The sequence below is a fragment of the Zingiber officinale genome, chromosome 8B, assembly GCF_018446385.1.
Source record: "Zingiber officinale cultivar Zhangliang chromosome 8B, Zo_v1.1, whole genome shotgun sequence".
Taxonomy (NCBI): Eukaryota; Viridiplantae; Streptophyta; class Magnoliopsida; order Zingiberales; family Zingiberaceae; genus Zingiber; species Zingiber officinale.
Window position 1 is genome coordinate 104586566 of NC_056001.1, and position 6041 is coordinate 104592606.

General features: G+C 39.4%; 1 long non-coding RNA gene across 2 annotated transcripts; it reads left to right on the forward strand.

The window, feature by feature from the left end:
* The first annotated feature begins 3976 nt into the window (after window positions 1-3976).
* LOC122014439 lies at window positions 3977-5566 on the forward strand. 2 transcript variants are annotated; one of them, XR_006120676.1, is made up of 3 exons: window positions 3977-4159; window positions 4267-4405; window positions 5234-5566. It is a non-coding gene; the product is annotated as an uncharacterized LOC122014439 (long non-coding RNA). The 2 variants fall into 2 exon arrangements; XR_006120675.1 differs by having other exon boundaries at window positions 4270-4405.
* Window positions 5567-6041: the final 475 nt, after the last annotated feature.

A 6041-nucleotide genomic window follows, 5' to 3' on the forward strand; every position in this document is an offset into this window, starting at 1 on the left:
GTTTCATTGTCCTTCATGGTTAGATTTTGGAGTTGATTCAAGAATAGGTCCCTCTTGGCAATCCGAGAATCTCGAGTTCCCTCTTGGAGCTCGATGAGTTTGTTCCATAGGTCTCTTGCGCTCGAGAACGGACCTACCTTGACGAGTTGGTCCTTGGCGATTCCACATTGCAAGGTGACCATAGCCTTGGCATCGGCTTGTGCTTTGCGGAGTTGTTCGGTAGACCATCTTGACGAATCGAGTTCCTTACCTTCTTCATCCTTTGGTGGTGTGAAACCTTCCTTGACTGAGAACCACATGGCAATGTCGGTCTTGAGGTAATACTCCATGCGGCCCTTCCAATATTGAAAATCTGCTCCTTCGAAGTAGGGTGGTCGATTTGTGCTAAAGCCTTCCTTCATAGCCATCCTTGTTTGCTCTTTTGGGTGTTAATCCGAATCAAAGAGCCCCTAGCTCTGATACCACTTGTTGGGATCTTAGATGGCTAGAGGGGGGTGAATAGCCCCTTGAAAAACTTAAATCAAAACTTCTACACAGATAATTGTTAGCACAGCGGAATTAGACAACTAAAGAAAGGAAAAACACAAGCACACTAACACTAGGATTTACGAGGTTCGGGGATAACTTGCCCCTACTCCTCGGCGTGTCCGTAAGGTGGACGACTCCTTGATCTTCGGTAGATCGCACCCCGGATAACTTCCGGCTACAAATCCTCCTTCTCGGTGGAGTAACCTCCCCACAACGTCTCAAGAAAGATCTAAGTTAAAGCACGAGACTTACAGAAGCTCGGTGGCAAAGGAGAATAGAAATGCTTACAACCACGCGAGGATCAGTAGCAGAAATAGAGATCGCAGTTCACCCGAGAGCTCAAGAACTTCGCACAACAGCACAGACTTTTCTTTCAAGCTTTCTTGTTGTTGTTCTTGTTCTCCTCTCGCTGTTTTATCGCTTCTCAAAACCGATCTCTGTCACAGATCTGGTCCAAATCAAAATCGGTAGCCCAATCCTCTTCCTCCTTACCGGTTCCCTGAACTCATACCAATGATATCACATCAACACCGACGTCTTCGAGCTCGAACCAATCCCGAGTCAAGCGGATCGCACCATATCATAGCGATCCGTTGATGCAGAAATGCACCATGCTGAAACCAGAAAGACCATTTGTCGCATTCCTCTTATGAACTTAATTTGAAATTAGGCTTGGAATGATACCTGTTAACCTGCAAACTCAAAAGCTAACAACACAGAGGATTACATCACATAAATGAATGAGATATATCAAAAGCAGTGAAGGAATCGCTGATACAGCGAACAAATCAGAGTGTGTGGATCGGTCACCAGACCGATCACAGTGCCTTGGACCGATCAGGCAAAGGTCTGATCGGTCTGAGGCCATTCTGATCGGTCGTAGTGACCGATCAGATTGAGTGTGGATCGATCTACAGACCGATCCACCTCTTTCTTTCTTCTGTAGTCTCTTCTCCTGATCGGTCTCCCTGACCGATTAGATTGCACTCAGTGTGCTACTGAGTGTTCTCTGATCGGTTTGCAGACCGATCAGATTGAGTGTGGATCAGTCTGCACTCAGTGTGCTACTGAGTGTCATCTGATCGGTCATCAGACCGATCCATGGAACTCAGTTTCACTGGATCGGTCTGCCGACCGATCCACTGATTCATGTGTCACTGGATCGGTCTACCGACCGATCCAATGTGCCATTGAATGTCCACTTAAGTCTCTCTCTGACTTAATCCGGAGAACGAGCTACCGAGCCCTCTCCGACTTCATCCGGTCCAGAGAACGAGCTACCGAGCCCTCTCTGACCTAGTCCGGAGAACGAGCTACCGAGCCCTCTCCGACTTCGTCCGGTCTAGAGAACGAGCTACCGAGCCCTCTCTGACATAGTCCGGAGAACGAGCTACCGAGCCCTCTCCGACTTCGTCCGGTCCAGAGAACGAGCTACCGAGCCCTCTCTGACCATTCCGTGCCAAGTCACCATACTTGGACTTTTTCCCGTGCCAAGCTCCCTGCTTGGACTCTTCACCAGATGTCTTGACCCATCTGGATTTCCCTTGCCTGACTTTACTCACCAGGACTTTCCCTCCCAACTGATCAACCTCGATCAGTAGTCATTCTTAGTTTAATCAATATCTGATACAAACTTAAATCAGTGTCAACATCAAAACAACAGCCAGGTCAGACTGTATCAACACCTATCATAGTCATTATTGAGTCAAAAATGAAGGATAGACTTGATACATCATTGCATACCACTGCATTTTTGTTGAATCCTTATTTTTACTACAAAGATAGTTCGATTGCTCTTTATGAGGAGGTCGCGATGGGGATTTTTTAATGCATGGAAACTTTGCATGCTAATGAGTTAGATCTACAAGATACAATTATTAACAAGGAATTTCCAAAATATAGAAATAAGACTGGGTTATTTGGAAAAATATTGGCAGCAAAAGCATGTGAAAAAAATGATGATACATTTGATCCATGTGCATGGTGGAGTACATACGGTGCTCACATACCTAACTTGCTAAGGGTGGCATTGAGGATACTTTCATTAACTACAAGTTCATCTGGGTGTGAAAGAAATTGGAGTACATTTGAAGGAGTAAGTTTTAAACTTTCAATCTACTCTTTAATTAAACTAGTTATAATTTTTAACGTCTATACTCTATATTCAGGTACTAACTATAGTATTTACTTTCTCTATTTTTTTTAGATTCACACAAAGAAAAGAAATAGGTTGGATGCCAACAGGTTGAACAATCTAGTATTTGTCCAATTTAATGCTAGATTGTTGAACAAACAAAAAAGAGAAAAAGAAAGAAATGTTGATGTCCTTCTTGCAAAAGATGCTTCAAATGCACAAGGTTGGATTGTGGATGGTGGGGAAGATGATGAAGTTGAACTAGGTTCCGGGCTCACTTGGCAAATGGTTGATGAAGCAAGTGGAGCAGATGAAAATCTACAACCCCGAAGAAGCTCTAGAGTGAGAGAACTTCTTGAAGATGATTTTGAATTTGAAGAAGAAGACGAGGATCACAATAATGATATTGAGTTTGTGTCCGATGAAAAACAAGTTATTGAAAATTATGGAGAAGAAGAAGCAGAATAAATACGAGTCTATGAGATATTATTAGTTGTGTAATTTTGAACTCATTTTGTTAAGACATGATTTATGTTATTTAACAATTATATTTTGCTTAGTGGTTACAATGCATTGTAATCTTGAATTGAACTATTGCTACTATTTTCCAATGTTCTACTGTTTACTATATGATTATGATAATTTACTGCATGTTCTATTGTTTAACTGTTTCTTTTACTCATATTTACTGAGCCTAGTATATTTCCTTTGCACAAAACTATTAGTTTTCTTTTATAGTTTTTCATTTTTTGGTATTGGAAAGTATGTATTTATTTCAGCATATATAGTTAGATCTTCATTACTATGAAATTGTTTAAGACAACATTTAGATTTGTATATGACATTGTCCACAGTCCACATGAAACAAGGGATACCGAGGAATCCGCCTAGCGGCGCCTAGTCCCGCCTAGGCGGCTTAGGTGCTAGGCGCTGGTCTGCCGCCCGACTAGCGCCTAGCGAATTTTAGAACCTTACTTTACCTTTAATCATCTAACATTAGGGTTTTCTTTTTCTCCCTCTCCACCTCGCTGAAATAACTTTCCACCACCTCGCTGAAATAACTTTCCACCTCCTGTGTCACTGAAATAACACTAAATAAAAAAAATACAAATTTAACCATGAAGTTTAGCGACGAAAAAAATTTATCGTTAATTTGTAATAAAATTTGTAATAAAAAAATCATTGCTAATTAGTAACAAAATAGTGATAAAAAATTTATTATCAAATTGACAATAAAAATATTTATCATAAAACTCACCGCTAAAAATAATTTTATCATTAAATACAATTGATGACGAATCTGAAATTAGTCGCCAAATTATTTATAGTTCGGGATCGCCAAATTGAGTTCATCGCCAATCAGGCGGTCATCGCTAGTAGGGGGAACGTGGTTTTTTTTGCGACAAATTTTAATTCATCGCCAATTTGGCGACAAACTCAAAATTTCTCTGAATTTGCAAAGAGAAGGGAGGCTGTGTAGGGCGCATTAGGGCGATGGTAATGTTCCTTTAACCCCCCTTTGCAACTCTCGCCTTCGTTCTGTTCCAGTTTCGCTTGTCTAAGTCTCGCGTTCGGGCTTCTTCTTCTACTGCTACTTGTTCCAGCAGGAGAAGGGCACGGGGAGCTTCGGGAAGAGGAGGAACAAGACCCACACGCTGTGCGTGCGGTGAGGGTGGAGGAACTTCCACCGCCAAAAGAGTCGGTGTAGTTCCTGCGGCTACCCCGCTACTTGAATCTGCAAGTGTAAGTTACATCTGAATCTGTCATTTTTATTTTGCTTTGCTCGATTTTGAAGTATTTCGAGAAATGGAAATGGACTAGTTTGATTAAGAGAAAGTGACAAAAAGTGAGCTAGATTGGCGGAGATCTCTAAATTCAACCTAATTTGACAAAATTTAAACTGGCTTCATCATTTTCCACCTTCAATTGTACTAGATTTCAATCGATTTCATCTATTATTTCCTAGTGAAATATAACTCATTCTGTAAGAATGTAATTCAAATCTACAAATTTATGAACTTCATTAGGTTTTGTGAGATGATCAATACGTTGGGGAACATTAGTTTGACCTATGATGTCGTCAATACTGGTAGCAATGGAGTTTAACAACTATTGCTCAACAATTAATAAGAACTTTGTGCTCCTTTTAGCTGGGGAGTCCAGTAAAATGTAAGATAAAGAATCAAAAAGGAATATGCAGAAATCACATCACTACTATTTGGTAAATACTACCCCTACAATAACTTTGTAATCACCAATCTTGTGTGGAACATGAACAGATAGAGTGATTTGGTATTTTACTAATTGACTTTGCTACTGATATGAAACATTAGCGGTCCTTAATTTCATTGTTGCCTTTCCTTCACATCAATTTTTGCTCATGTTGTCCTACTTCTTCCCTCTCCACTACATTTTCTTAATTTTTGGCATGTCAAATAGTCTGGATTTTTCCAAAATAAAATAAATAGGCAACTGTAGCATAAACCAACCTTCAGCTAGTCATAAAAGTTGCTGAGTGATATCTCAATATGAGATTAGTTTTTTCCTCCTGATTTCTCCTGTTTCTTATAGCAAGTTTGTTCTTGCAACATATAATTGGAGTGTGAAGGCAATCAAAAGGAAGACAACTGGTACCAAAAGGATGAGATATCTCCGTCATGTACCACGAAGGTTCAAGAACAATTTCGGAGAAGGTATTCAATTTTTCTTCTTCTGATTTGTAATGTCCTAAATTTGTATTAGATGGTTGACAAATAGTCGGCAGATTCCCCATGGAAGATATTGATTTTAGGACTCTCCTTTCACAAGGCTGCAGCTGTTTAAACTTAATTGTTTCTTTTTAGATTCTGGAGTCTTATGAGGGTTTCTTAAAACTTAATTGTTGAACGACAAGACTTCTTTGGATGCCTTTTGCTTTGTATGTTCATTGGTCTCAATTTGTTTTTGGAATGAACTCATTTCTGTCACACTAAAGAGATGGACTAAATAATGAAATCAATACTATATGATACAGAGATCATATTTTGACCTCATTTGTTGTTATGTTTTGTTTCTTGTTGTCCATTTGTTTTGTTGTTAATGTAGTATGTTTGTTGGTATGTCGGTTAATGTTGTTAATGTGGTGTTGATATGTTCTGTATTGTTTTGATAAGTTTTGGTTGTTTGTGGAATTTATATTGTTTTGTATGGTTGTTAAGTTTTGGAAGCAGAAATATGCTGAACAAATGCAGAGTTTGCGATAAATTTAGCAACAAATTTGTTCGCTACAAAATTTAACAAATTTGCGACGAAAATTTGCGATGAGTGAAAAATCCTTGATAAATTAGTTACAAATTTTTGTTTTCGTCACAAATTTTGCAACAAATTTTACGACAAAAAT